Below are 16,010 nucleotides of genomic sequence, written 5' to 3'. Positions count from 1 at the left end.
GTGATTTCCTTCAAGCAATTAAGACAAACATATGGAATGGCCCCCTCAGAATGATTCAGATACACGCAAATACGGCATGCCTTGATGGCAGTACTGCCGGCAGATTCAGAGATCCCAGAAGCATCCCCCCTGGAGGACAGACTATTGACAGACTACATGCCAAAGAAGGCGACCTCTCTCACCTACCGCAAACTTGTAAATAATCTGCCTGACCCGCTGGGACCCCTAAGGGATAAATGGACCCATGATCTTGGCGAAGTGGATGACACAGAGTGGCAGGAAGTATTAGAATCCCCGAGGGAGGTGGGTATACCCTCAAGACTCAGGTTGGTGCAACTACGCATATTACATCGCTCCTATTACACTAGACACACCCTATATAAGATAGGGAGGGTGGGAGATCCCTACTGCTTGAGGGGTTGCGGAGAAGAAGGTACCTTTTACCATACCATATGGGACTGCCCCAGGATAGCGGAATATTGGGCTCAAGTGATGCGGACCATTTCACAGGTAGAGGGGGTTTCACTACTGCCGGAGCCTAAACACTGTTTATTAAATATATGGGAGCCAAACGACCTCACGCGCATTGGTGAAACCTGGGTAATGTTGGGCATGATGATTGTCAGAAGAAATATAGCACAGAGATGGGGGGACGGAGGTACCGACCCTAGTGGCATGGAGCAAGGATATGGATGCAGCCATGTGTGCGGAGAGAGTGATATATCGTAACAGGGGCTGCCATAAAAAATGGAATGCTTTGTGGGGGGGCATGGAATAAGTACAGGGGTGAACTTTATGATCCACTATCGGACCAGGAAGACAGTGACTCGGAATCGGAGGAGGTTTAGTGGCCCAGGACTATATAAAGAACGAAGGGTCTCAGTTATCATAAGAATGCATAGTTTGGAACTGGATAAAAGTTACAAAAGGATATATTAACGCTGTGAGATGCTGTACTGTATGTTTTTGTCACAAATTCTTGAAAAGTATGATTAACATGAAAATGAATAAAAAGTTAATTTAAAAAAATCCTTTATGGCCTCCCTGCTCAGTAGGATCACAGGCCTAGACCAAATATTCACCCAGAGGGAGAGAGTGTGAAAGACTGTGATGTCAGTTAAATAAGCCACTCCCATTTCCTTATGCACTAGGGATGTGGGGGCACTTTACCAGGATGCATAGAAATCGTCTCAAAAAGACATTTTCAACAATTTGCTGCTCGTCCTGGGTAGTGTGTCCTAAGATCTCATTCCCATAGACTACTTTGGAAATACATTTGGCCCTATATTCCTGTAAAAGAAACCCTGTGGTTCTACTACCCAAGCGTGAAGCAATGTTGAAGACTGTGGCATTAGCCCTGAAGAAATCTTCCTTTTCCCTGCTAACCAGGGGTCTCAAGCTCAAGGCAGAGTTGACCAGCAGACCCAGTTAAGAAAACACGCAGTTCTTTGGCACAGGGGAAGACCCAACTTTAAATGTTGTCAATTTTGTGGATCGGGGGCCAACAACCATGACAAAAGATTTGTAAATTAGCTCGAACCTTCACCAAATTGTTAATACATAAAATAAAAAGGAACAGGTCAGGATACAATCCCACTCAAAACCTCTATGGAAGTTGTGTGCAACCTTTAGATTTTTAGAATAATGTACCGCGGCCAAGGTGTCCTATGAAGGTCCCTCAAAAATATAACAAAGTCCCGGTCCACCCATATAGACAACATGATCTGCCAAAGTTTGGTTCTATTGATGCAGTCGAACGCCGATGAGAGGTCAATAAAAGGGAAAGTGAATGGAGCTGGGACGTGCAACAGTTTATTTGCTTAGGACCAGGTACAAATTCAGACACTGATCCACAGTTGACCTCCCAGGACGAAATCCGTACTGAACTTCGGACAAAACGTTGTTAACGTCTGCCCACTTGGAAAGACTGTCCACGACGATGCACCCCGCCATCTTGAACATCGAGCAACGAGATAGGCCTATAGCAGTGGGTGCTATCCCTATCTCCCTTCCTAAAAACAGGTACAATGATAGAGTTTGCCCATGACAGGGGGGCTCGCCCATCACTGCCTCATTGATAAGGGTGGTGAAGACAGTACCCTGGCCTCTATATCTTGTGCATAGAGGTCTGGTCGCATCGCATCTGGGCCAGGGGCCTTGTTCTTAGATAACCCCATATTACCTTTCTTGCCCTCCTCTGTAGAAAATGTTAAAACAGCTTTCCCTTCTACCACGGCCTTTCCCCACAAGATGCAGAGGACGGAGAATTGTAGATTTCCCCAAAATGGGCCACTATACTGTCTTCAGTGGTGTGACCCTCCAACAGAGCAGCTGTGTCTACTGCAAAGAAAGAGCTATTGATGATGCTCAAATTTAGAACTACACTCACTTCAAAGTGCTACCTCAATCAGATCTAACCAGGCCTCCTCCTTTAAATTGTTTTTGCGTCTAACCAATTCTTGTTTATGCAATCTATGGCTCTTTTTAACTGAGGAGGGATCCCTGGGTTTGGCACTCAGTACTCTTTTTTAAGATTTCTCAGCACCTGGGAGCAGCCTGAATCAAACCACTGCGGCAATGTGCCATTTTGCTGTGATACTGGTGCCTTCATTAGGATTGAAATGGTGTTCAAAATCTTGGAGAAGGCCTCCAAGATGCTGGATGGATTGCTCAGTTGGGATGTACAAGTGTTGAACTCCTTACGCTGAGAGGAAAGGGAGTTATAAAAGAGGTCTGGGGTTATCTGGGACCTCTTGACCCTCCTAGGACCTCTTGAGCCTCCTACCCCTGACAGTGGCCTTAAAGGGACCTTACACCCACCCCAGGAGTTGATACCAACAAAGACCAGCAGATTGTAACACACACCGGGTTATGATCACTAAAGGGGCTTGAGGGTATCGCAAATTCATAGATATAGGGGAAAAAAGGTGCAGAGACAAAGATAAAGTCAATAAGCGACTCACAACCTCTCCCTGTAAACAGTCAAACAAGACTCTAAAACCAGAAGTACAACAGCAGCACCTTATGTGGTAAAGAGCCAGGTTTTTCAGATGTTTTTTGAAAACCAGGTAGGAGCTCATGTTGTAAATGAAGGAAGCAGGCAGTTCCTGAGCTTGGTGGCCGCTACCGAGCAGGAGCGGCCACCCCATCTAGCCCTACGGATTCTAGGAGTCACACGTTTTTTCTGCAAGGAAAATCTCAGGAGCCTCCCAGGAGTGTACCAGTTGAAGAGGGTTTTCAGGTGAGGGGTACCTTTGCTATGCATGGCCTTGAAGACAAGATCCAGCACCTTATAATATATACGCTTTCTCATGGGATGCCACTTAAAGGAACCATTCCTGAAAGATTGACACCTGGGAATTTTAAGAATCAAACCAGCTGCCGCATTCTGTGCCAACTGGAGCTTGTTATGGGCGACCGCATTGATGTTCAGATACAGCAAGTTACAATAATCCAGCCGAGAGGTGGCTAAAGCAATGATGATAGATTGATGAAGTCCGGCCGGAAAGAAAGGTAAGACCTTTCTCAGGATCATCAGAAACCTAGGCCTTCATTTGGGATAGGGAGAGGGCCACAGGCTGCTAGCCACCAAGTGTCTGACCAGATGGAGAATGTGAACCAAATACCAACACTTCCATCTTGTCAGCATTTATCCTCAGTGAGCTGTTCTTCATCCAACAGAAAACGCTGGACATGCACTGATTGAACGTCTCCACTACCAGTTGCAGGCTATTAGAGATAGTGATGATAATTTGTGGGTCGTCTGCATAAGAGAGTACCTGAAATGCAAAAGATCGCACCAGAGTGGCCTGTGGGTTTACATAAAGATTGAAAAGAGTGGGGCTCAGAGACAAGCCCTGAGGCACTCCCCAAGGAAGGCTAAAGGCCTCAGGTTGTGAAGCCTCCATAACTAACGATATGGGACCTGTTTGACATGAAGGAGTGGAGAAGCTGTAAGGTGCTCCCCCAAATCTCAATTTTCGCAGACTCTGAGTCGTACGTACTGGAGAGATGGTGTTGAAATCTGCCGACAGGTCAAGCATTACTAGAACCGCCGACCCGCGCTGATAGACCTGCGCACGGATACATTCAGAAGCCCAAATGAGGGCGGATTCCATGCCACTGGCTACGGAGTCTGTGGCCTGTTTTAATATGGAAGGTGTGCAAGGTTCTGATCGAGCGCCTGATTTTAGGCCTAACAGAGGTTCCTTTGTTTGTTGAACCGCAATCTGTGGAAAGGTGGTAAAAAGATTGTTCCCAGAGTGCTGCATACCGTCCCCAAGGGCTGGTTCCTCCCCTCCCAGGGGGGTAAGATCTTGAGCAATCTTTAGGACCTTGCCCTTGAAGTGGGATGCAACCCTATCACAAAAGTCTTAAGAGGGATTTAACAGCTGTGCGCTCGGTGGCTCAGATATCTCCTTAATGACTTTAAATATCATACTGAAGGAATTGTCAGTCGACTTTATCTTATCAGTAAAAAAGCGTGATTTTGCTTGGAAAACAGATTGTTTATATTTCAGATGCAGGGCTTTTTGCTTATCTTTCTCACTGGGGCAGAGACTAGCACGCCATTTCTGCTCTTTCCTGTGACATTCCTGGAGACGGAACATAAGCTCTTCTGAGAACCAATGGCGAAGGTTTGGTTCTTTTAAGGACAGAGTTTTTGTAGGGGCGACGATGTCTAAGGCCTCATTGATTTATTCATAAAAGTCCTCTTCTGTGGGAGGGTGTATGTTATTCCTACCACTGGATACCGTGGCCAAGGGTGACTCCCAATTTCCAGCTGTGATTTTACTAATACCCCTGCAGTGTATGTGCCACGGGGGAAGGTCCTTAGCACCCATAGCATGATGTGGTAGAAGAACCTTGAATGTAATCAATGAGTGATCCACCCAGCTAAGCGGCTGAACTGTCTCAATAACCAGATTATTATGGTTAGTGAAAATGCCGTCCAACGTGTGACCGACAATATGGGTAGGCAAATGAACCAACTGCTCATAACGCAGGGAGGTCATAAGATCCAGGAAGAGAGATGAGTCATTGTCCTGGTTTTTCTCCAAATAGAAATTAAAATCCCCCAGGACAGTATGTTGAGCATCGGTCACAAATGGTTCCAAGATTTTGCACCAGGTCTCTGTGAACTTGGATTGTGGCCCCGGAGACCTGTTAAGTTAAGTTAAGTTAAGGTAAAAATATGTATAAAGCGCATGGCTGCCCCAGCAACAAAGCAACCCAGGGCTACAGCAAAGCCCTGAGTAGGGTAGCAGGCAGGAAAATTAACATTGGTGAAAAGTCAGGTCTTAACCAGCCTTCTAAAGGTCAGGTGATCAGGGAGCAACGAATATGAAGAGGGAGGGAGTTCCATAGAGTGGGTGCCAACCTCCTAAAAGATCTACCACCAGATCTAGCTCTCCGTATTCATGGGATTCTAGCAAGAGACCAGGTCTGCCGAGCACAATGCTCATTTGGGTACATAGAGAGAGCATGGATCACTCAAGGTTCCTGGGCCGATGCCTATGAGAATCTTATGCATAATACATAACGCTTTAAAACAAACTCTTTATTCAAGGGGTAGCCAATGCAGGCGATGGAGGAGGTGGAGACATGACAGTATTTGGAGAGGGCAAAAATAGCCCGTGCCGCAGCGTTCTGTAAATGCTGTAGTCTATTAATCGCAGACTTATTGGACCCCAAGACTAACACATTACAGTAGTCCAATCGGGCCCGGATAGAGGCTTGGATAATCAGATGCCGTGTTTGAGAATCGAAAAAACCAAGTATAGGTTTTAGGCCTTGTGACAGGCCAAAGCATTTCCCAGCCACCGATTTAGCATGCATCTCCAAATTAAATTCTTTGTCCAACATAATGCCCAGGTTCTTTACCACCGGTTTGGGTACAGGGGGTATTCCTGTGAAAGTGCAGTTTTCAGATACCTTAATTCCAAACAAGGCAGCCTTCAGTGGGATGGCTGGATCAGTGTCCACGGACCTGAGGGTGCAGCTAACGATGTCTTGGGCAACCAGGGCCAAGCCGCCCTATGGCCTAACCAGTCACATCTGAGAATACTAAAACCGGGCGGCACAGAGTCTGCCAAATCGGGTCCAGAATCGTCCTTGTCCCACATCTCTGTTAATAAAAAGGCAGTCCTAGTTCAATGTTTGGATGGTCAAGGCAATGTTCTGTTAATGTTTAGGCATGGAGCCAGCATTAATTAATGCCTCCCCAAATGGAACTATCCTTGAGAGCCACTTTGGACTTGACACCTGCCCCTTTTTCACCCCCCAATCCCTGGGCCTCAAGCGGAGAGTCCGGGATGAAGGTCACTTCATTATAAAGATTGAAATAGCACTGCTGACAGTGCTCTGCAGCCCCTGTGGGCAGGTTGAACTTCTCCATACAGGCCCCCTGCTGGGGCGCAGGACGCAGCTGGAGTAGTTGAGCTCTGGAGTAGGGCATATACAAAGCACCTAGCTTCTCCTGAATAAAACGGGCAGCATGCCTGGCCCAGGACACAGACTCGCTTGCCTTTGGCATGCCCGCGGCACGTCCGCTGCGCACGTCCGCTGCGCGCATCCACTGCACGCGGAATCGCATCTGATTTGAAAACACCAATGACAGAAAGTGGGAAAAAGCTGGACCATCACAAATGAAAAATGGCGGGCAGCAAAGGGACAGAAAGAACAGAAAGAGGAACTCTCGCCAAACACACAGGAAGAACCAGCGGAGGACCAGAGAGTCGAGCAGAAATACAGTGAGGTAAGATGCTCCCTGGCTGTAGTGGGGGAAAAAATAGCAGGAATTCCAATCAGCCCCAAAGTAAAAAGATTAACGGGAAATCCCAAATGGAGTCGCAGGCAGCCGCTTGTAACGTAATGAGGATTAAAACATACATACCAGTGAAATTTACAATAAAAGGATAAGCGCGTCTTATTATTGCTTATGTCATATGTAGAGACTTCTGTAGGTAGAATATTAAATCTGCCTCTAATGGCCAGAACGCAAAAATGATCATCACGCCGTGAAGCAGTTGCAGATATAAAAAAAGTCTTATAACCATCCAGGAAGAAGCAGTTCGTAGTGGGCCACGACTATTGGAGATAAATCAAAGCCTCTGATGACGGTCAGCTTCTTGAAGTCAAGTGATATTTCAGCTGATGGTTTTACACTCCTTACAGCTGGGAACCACAGAAATGTGAGAGCTCTGGGCTGGAGGGGCCTTCTGATCCACTACCTGAAGATTGCGCCTGCCCAGTCAATCTTAACCATCCAGGGATGATAATGGGGCAAATCTGTTTAAAAGGGCCACTTTAGCGGGGACCCCTTGCCATGTGTCCCTGGTCAGCACCAATTGCCCCTGGACTTGCCTCAGACCAAATTTTGAGGTGTGGTCCGATGGTCTGTAGGAGGACCCCAGTGGGAGGGCTACAATAACGGAGACGGGACCTCTGAAAGAGGGACGCCTAATAGATGCTACAATTTTCCCTTTACAGTGCGGCCTATTAAAATGTATGATGATACATTTCTCCACAAAGTTTTTCTTGACACTGGCTACCCAATTCACTCTTCATACCATGGTCATATATCCTTCCACTCAGGCCTATTGGGTTATATTTGAGTCCAGCCAATGCATGACTTTGTTTTTTAGTTGATGGAAGTTCTCTGAGTTGCCTGGTGAGAGGGGAGGCTACATTCCCTACCACATAGGTGGTGGCTTCAGGAGGTAAATTAAGATAACCAGCCTGGGTGGAGAGGTACTTGATATACAATTGCGTGGCCTATTAACCTCACGGCAGCTGTCCCTGACTCATTACTGTCAGCGCCCGCTTCAAGGTGCACACCTGCTCTCGACGGTGGAGGTGTAGTTTTTGGCCCCATCAGCTGAGTGTGGGAATTAACAGTAGCACCAGAACTCTGGAGCTTGTTATGGGCGACCGCATTGATGTTCAGATACAGCAAGTTACAATAATCCAGCCGAGAGGTGGCTAAAGCAATGATGATAGATTGATGAAGTCCGGCCGGAAAGAAAGGTAAGACCTTTCTCAGGATCATCAGAAACCTAGGCCTTCATTTGGGATAGGGAGAGGGCCACAGGCTGCTAGCCACCAAGTGTCTGACCAGATGGAGAATGTGAACCAAATACCAACACTTCCATCTTGTCAGCATTTATCCTCAGTGAGCTGTTCTTCATCGAACAGAAAACGCTGGACATGCACTGATTGAACGTCTCCACTACCAGTTGCAGGCTATCAGAGATAGTGATGATAATTTGTGGGTCGTCTGCATAAGAGAGTACCTGAAATGCAAAAGATCGCACCAGAGTGGCCTGTGGGTTTACATAAAGATTGAAAAGAGTGGGGCTCAGAGACAAGCCCTGAGGCACTCCCCAAGGAAGGCTAAAGGCCTCAGGTTGTGAAGCCTCCATAACTAACGATATGGGACCTGTTTGACATGAAGGAGTGGAGAAGCTGTAAGGTGCTCCCCCAAATCTCAATTTCCGCAGACTCTGAGTCGTACGTACTAGAGAGATGGTGTTGAAATCTGCCGACAGGTCAAGCATTACTAGAACCGCCGACCCGCGCTGATAGACCTGTGCACGGATACATTCAGAAGCCCAAATGAGGGCGGATTCCATGCCACTGGCTACGGAGTCTGTGGCCTGTTTTAATATGGAAGGTGTGCAAGGTTCTGATCGAGCGCCTGATTTTAGGCCTAACAGAGGTTCCTTTGTTTGTTGAACCGCAATCTGTGGAAAGGTGGTAAAAAGATTGTTCCCAGAGTGCTGCATACCGTCCCCAAGGGCTGGTTCCTCCCCTCCCAGGGGGGTAAGATCTTGAGCAATCTTTAGGACCTTGCCCTTGAAGTGGGATGCAACCCTATCACAAAAGTCTTAACCTGATGCGTGCGGGCGGAATTCCGCCCGTACGCTGGGAATCTGTAAAGTGCATGTGTCATGACGAGCTGGGCTCGTCATGAGCGTGCGAGGAGGCTACCTCATGACGAGCCCAGCTCGTCATGAGCGTCGAAGGGGTTAAGAGGGATTTAACAGCTGTGCGCTCGGTGGCTCAGATATCTCCTTAATGACTTTAAATATCATACTGAAGGAATTGTCAGTCGACTTTATCTTATCAGTAAAAAAGCGTGATTTTGCTTGGAAAACAGATTGTTTATATTTCAGATGCAGGGCTTTTTGCTTATCTTTCTCACTGGGGCAGAGACTAGCACGCCATTTCTGCTCTTTCCTGTGACATTCCTGGAGACGGAACATAAGCTCTTCTGAGAACCAATGGCGAAGGTTTGGTTCTTTTAAGGACAGAGTTTTTGTAGGGGCGACGATGTCTAAGGCCTCATTGATTTATTCATAAAAGTCCTCTTCTGTGGGAGGGTGTATGTTATTCCTACCACTGGATACCGTGGCCAAGGGTGACTCCCAATTTCCAGCTGTGATTTTACTAATACCCCTGCAGTGTATGTGCCACGGGGGAAGGTCCTTAGCACCCATAGCATGATGTGGTAGAAGAACCTTGAATGTAATCAATGAGTGATCCACCCAGCTAAGCGGCTGAACTGTCTCAATAACCAGATTATTATGGTTAGTGAAAATGCCGTCCAACGTGTGACCGACAATATGGGTAGGCAAATGAACCAACTGCTCATAACGCAGGGAGGTCATAAGATCCAGGAAGAGAGATGAGTCATTGTCCTGGTTTTTCTCCAAATAGAAATTAAAATCCCCCAGGACAGTATGTTGAGCATCGGTCACAAATGGTTCCAAGATTTTGCACCAGGTCTCTGTGAACTTGGATTGTGGCCCCGGAGACCTGTTAAGTTAAGGTAAAAATATGTATAAAGCGCATGGCTGCCCCAGCAACAAAGCGACCCAGGGCTACAGCAAAGCCCTGAGTAGGGTAGCAGGCAGGAAAATTAACATTGGTGAAAAGTCAGGTCTTAACCAGCCTTCTAAAGGTCAGGTGATCAGGGAGCAACGAATATGAAGAGGGAGGGAGTTCCATAGAGTGGGTGCCAACCTCCTAAAAGATCTACCACCAGATCTAGCTCTCCGTATTCATGGGATTCTAGCAAGAGACCAGGTCTGCCGAGCACAATGCTCATTTGGGTACATAGAGAGAGCATGGATCACTCAAGGTTCCTGGGCCGATGCCTATGAGAATCTTATGCATAATACATAACGCTTTAAAACAAACTCTTTATTCAAGGGGTAGCCAATGCAGGCGATGGAGGAGGTGGAGACATGACAGTATTTGGAGAGGGCAAAAATAGCCCGTGCCGCAGCGTTCTGTAAATGCTGTAGTCTATTAATCGCAGACTTATTGGACCCCAAGACTAACACATTACAGTAGTCCAATCGGGCCCGGATAGAGGCTTGGATAATCAGATGCCGTGTTTGAGAATCGAAAAAACCAAGTATAGGTTTTAGGCCTTGTGACAGGCCAAAGCATTTCCCAGCCACCGATTTAGCATGCATCTCCAAATTAAGTTCTTTGTCCAACATAATGCCCAGGTTCTTTACCACCGGTTTGGGTACAGGGGGTATTCCTGTGAAAGTGCAGTTTTCAGATACCTTAATTCCAAACAAGGCAGCCTTCAGTGGGATGGCTGGATCAGTGTCCACGGACCTGAGGGTGCAGCTAACGATGTCTTGGGCAACCAGGGCCAAGCCGCCCTATGGCCTAACCAGTCACATCTGAGAATACTAAAACCGGGCGGCACAGAGTCTGCCAAATCGGGTCCAGAGTCGTCCTTGTCCCACATCTCTGTTAATAAAAAGGCAGTCCTAGTTCAATGTTTGGATGGTCAAGGCAATGTTGTGTTAATGTTTAGGCATGGAGCCAGCATTAATTAATGCCTCCCCAAATGGAACTATCCTTGAGAGCCACTTTGGACTTGACACCTGCCCCTTTTTCACCCCCCAATCCCTGGGCCTCAAGCGGAGAGTCCGGGATGAAGGTCACTTCATTATAAAGATTGAAATAGCACTGCTGACAGTGCTCTGCAGCCCCTGTGGGCAGGTTGAACTTCTCCATACAGGCCCCCTGCTGGGGCGCAGGACGCAGCTGGAGTAGTTGAGCTCTGGAGTAGGGCATATACAAAGCACCTAGCTTCTCCTGAATAAAACGGGCAGCATGCCTGGCCCAGGACACAGACTCGCTTGCCTTTGGCATGCCCGCGGCACGTCCGCTGCGCACGTCCGCTGCGCGCATCCGCTGCACGCGGAATCGCATCTGATTTGAAAACACCAATGACAGAAAGTGGGAAAAAGCTGGACCATCACAAATGAAAAATGGCGGGCAGCAAAGGGACAGAAAGAACAGAAAGAGGAACTCTCGCCAAACACACAGGAAGAACCAGCGGAGGACCAGAGAGTCGAGCAGAAATACAGTGAGGTAAGATGCTCCCTGGCTGTAGTGGGGGAAAAAATAGCAGGAATTCCAATCAGCCCCAAAGTAAAAAGATTAACGGGAAATCCCAAATGGAGTCGCAGGCAGCCGCTTGTAACGTAATGAGGATTAAAACATACATACCAGTGAAATTTACAATAAAAGGATAAGCGCGTCTTATTATTGCTTATGTCATATGTAGAGACTTCTGTAGGTAGAATATTAAATCTGCCTCTAATGGCCAGAACGCAAAAATGATCATCACGCCGTGAAGCAGTTGCAGATATAAAAAAAGTCTTATAACCATCCAGGAAGAAGCAGTTCGTAGTGGGCCACGACTATTGGAGATAAATCAAAGCCTCTGATGACGGTCAGCTTCTTGAAGTCAAGTGATATTTCAGCTGATGGTTTTACACTCCTTACAGCTGGGAACCACAGAAATGTGAGAGCTCTGGGCTGGAGGGGCCTTCTGATCCACTACCTGAAGATTGCGCCTGCCCAGTCAATCTTAACCATCCAGGGATGATAATGGGGCAAATCTGTTTAAAAGGGCCACTTTAGCGGGGACCCCTTGCCATGTGTCCCTGGTCAGCACCAATTGCCCCTGGACTTGCCTCAGACCAAATTTTGAGGTGTGGTCCGATGGTCTGTAGGAGGACCCCAGTGGGAGGGCTACAATAACGGAGACGGGACCTCTGAAAGAGGGACGCCTAATAGATGCTACAATTTTCCCTTTACAGTGCGGTCTATTAAAATGTATGATGATACATTTCTCCACAAAGTTTTTCTTGACACTGGCTACCCAATTCACTCTTCATACCATGGTCATATATCCTTCCACTCAGGCCTATTGGGTTATATTTGAGTCCAGCCAATGCATGACTTTGTTTTTTAGTTGATGGAAGTTCTCTGAGTTGCCTGGTGAGAGGGGAGGCTACATTCCCTACCACATAGGTGGTGGCGTCAGGAGGTAAATTAAGATAACCAGCCTGGGTGGAGAGGTACTTGGTATACAATTGCGTGGCCTATTAACCTCACGGCAGCTGTCCCTGACTCATTACTGTCAGCGCCCGCTTCAAGGTGCACACCTGCTCTCGACGGTGGAGGTGTAGTTTTTGGCCCCATCAGCTGAGTGTGGGAATTAACAGTAGCACCAGAACTCTGGCCTCTCATCGACTCAGCGTCCATTGTCCTTGCCAGATGCTGCGGGTCATGTGGCCATGCGACCTATTGAAAGTGGGTGGACTTGTGACAGGGTGGTTAGACAATATGGATTCTCTAGGGCACTAAATGGCTGGGTCTGATTCTGTTTAAAGATTTCCCTTTCAATTGGTGCAAAACGTTGATTTATGGATTCCAATTTGGCCACGAAACAGCTGCTAAAAAGTCACAGAGGGAATCCATCAAGACCACCATATCAGATTTTGCCATGACAAGAGTGTCAGTGCTACTTGATGGTAAATCACCATTAACCCTTGGATGCTTGGGTCTGCTGCCGGTCATTGGGAACTTTGTTTTGTCACCTGCCCTAGGGGCCTCCATACGTTTGACCTGGACAACAGGTGGCATCAGATTGACAGGGTCATGTGGGCAAGAGCACATGGGGCACAATGGATCCTCCTCAGCAGGGGATGCAGGTGTAATATCATACCAACCTCTGCCCAGCACAGGGGTTGATGTTAGCGGTCCCTGGCACTGAGCGGTAGAGACAGATTAGGGGGTGCCAGATGTTCCAGAAGGTAAAAGAGGAAGAGGAGAAAGGGAAAGTCGTTTTGCGATCAGCTCTATTTCCATATCAAGGACTCATGCTGTAAGAAGGCGTCCATAGTAGGCCTTAGAGGCAACCACAGGGGGTTTACATTTCCCCATAGGTGAGCCAAGCTTGTTCAAATATTATCCCTGGGCCCCAGATCTCACATGACTCCCAGCTGTATAGCCGTGGGGAGTAAGCCAGAGTAAGAGTGGGGAGTAAGCTAGCCTTCACAATTCTCAATTCTTGCCCCACCACGCTATGGAGTTACCCAAAGCTCTGTAATATGGCAACCCACAAATGCAATATAATACACAGTTATATAGAAGAATTAGCCAAAGTACACGTACAGAGGGTGAGACAGAAAGACAGGGTAAAAAAAGAAGCAACCCCTACAGGATCCTCCAGGCAGCTCAAACATTTCTGCGTGTTGAAGACGTAGAGCTGTTCGATGCACACACTCCTTTTCACAGTGAGGGTGGGAGAGAAACGGTAAATCTGTCAGTCACCAAATTTACTCATGATCAGAAACAAGATGGGTGCAAAAGAAACAATTGATGGATGGAATGCTGGACAATGCAAACATTCACCCCCAGTCACAAGGATCTGGGTTTAATCCATCATTCTTTTGCTCACCACACCACCCCAGTTTGGACCCAGCCATATGCAAATCAGTCTTAACCCTGTTCCTTGTGGGAGCATTCCAGCCCGGACTGCCAAGCCAGGTCCTTCCTGGACCGGAAACAAGCATCCCAGGACCGATTTCAGGGCATCACCCTTCATCTGCCAGGCAAGCTTGAATCCAGTGGTGTAGTTAGGGTGGCCAGCCTCCTCCAGGCACTGGCGGGCGTGGATGTGCCCGCCCTTTGACTGGCTTCCCGGACGCATCTTGTGAGGATCCCGCGCTGCGATAGGTTTAGGGTCCTTTTTAGTGTGTGGCCCGGGGAAACTGGTGACAGGCCCCCAACACCAGCAGGAATCCACCAGACGTCCAGCTCACTAACATATGCATTGAGGAGGTTATACAATAATCTGCACTCTCCTCGTATCGCACCAATTTTATCAGCAGTTACAGCAAAGGTAATGCATTCATTGGCAAACAGTTCAGTGGCTTTCCATGCAAAAGTATCTCCTTGTTTGGACTTAATGCAGCATCTTGCTTTATAAAGTGTAGTGAGGCACCATAAGTCTTGCTCGCAGGCACAGATAAGATTTGAATTTAAATTCTTAATGCAGTCTTATAAATAAGTGTTGCAGTTTATCATAACTTGTTCAACCTTAAGGCTGGCAAAAGAAAACACATCAAAGCAGTTAATGTGAATGACACTTCAAAGGTCTAGCTGTCCTAACGTAGGATGTGCTATTTAAATACTTCATTTGATTAGCACTGAAAGTTGCTGAGACCCTTTTTAAGTGTCAGAGATTTTCATTCAGCTACGAAGACAGTGGAATATAAATTGGCGCTGATTTCTGGCTGATTGCATGTGTAGTTATGTGTAAGTACAATACAATAAAGCAACATCAATGTCTATCAATGCTCTTAATTAAATTACGTTGGCATTAAGGAAACACACTTTCTTTAGCGTGTGTGATTTTTACATGGTTTATCTGATTTAAATGTAAAGATTTAAGCAATCTGCAAAAATGTAAACTGAACTGTTTTCTTGTCTGTCTTTATTTTTTTAAATCGGAGAAATGCAGAAAATGTGCCTCCTTTTGATTGTCTCTATATGCTGCTAGTCATTACCGCCCCCCACTCCACTAGCCATGGACTTTAAAAACATAAACATTAAAATTAGGCAACATTGTCAGCAGCTGTGACTATATTACAGCACTACAATGCTGAAGTTGTTGTTGAATATATTGTATTCACTACGACTTCATACACCATACTAATATACTAATTTGTGATATACAGCCAAATGTAAAAGTTCGGTTACTAGTTAAAAAGTTTGTGTAAATATATTACTTACAAGTTCATATGGTCACAGAACAAAAGATAAATACGAACTAATACAAATTGAAATGTTAAGAGTACTAAGTACCATAAAATCAGAATCCACGGTTATGAATGAAAATTATTTAAAATCCTGTAAATTCTATCAACACGTTTTTTAGTAATATAAATTGCCTAATGTTCTGAAAACTACAACAACAGTAAGCCAAGAGGCTTAAAACTCAGCTCCTCAAAGCAGATGTTTCTACAACCAAGCGATCATAATTATGCACGATGCTTCTCATATCTCCTCAAATAGGAAAACATATTTATTTTGAAATCTCTTCCGAAAGATGTACATACATGTAAGTCAAATACATTTCTATGTTTTGCCAGAATTGATAGGCATTTACTGTATGTTCCTTTATAAATTAATGTTAAGGAAAAGATGAAAACTTCATATATCCCCTTGACTCTGGTTTGTAACATGTGACAGTTATAATATATTAGTGTTAGAGCTTAATATTGTAGTTCAGAATATAACGATGATTGGCCGGACACTGCAATCATGCAGCTCAAACACCTACAGGGTGAAAATATGGAAACACACGTATCGAAAGATAGGCATGTTTGCTATAGTGTAAAGTGAATATAACACACTCAGTCTGGTTATGAAATGTTGATTGATCTATCAAGGACTGGGAATAGAACAACAATGTATTTCTTCTGTAAATAATGAATATGCTTGCTTACTTCTCAAATTAAATTGATATCATGTATTTATTCATAAGATTTATCCTCGCTCCAAATGAATAATGTATTCTAGTCACCCAGTTCCCTTCGTTGGTTTGATTCATTCTCACTGGGTAAAAGCCACGACGGATAATACATAAATTAGTTGAAGTTGATGCCCTTTATAGGAAAGGT

This window comes from Lissotriton helveticus, chromosome 6, assembly GCF_964261635.1.
Source record: "Lissotriton helveticus chromosome 6, aLisHel1.1, whole genome shotgun sequence".
Classification (NCBI taxonomy): domain Eukaryota; kingdom Metazoa; phylum Chordata; class Amphibia; order Caudata; family Salamandridae; genus Lissotriton; species Lissotriton helveticus.
Note: the sequence above shows the minus strand (reverse complement) of the source record.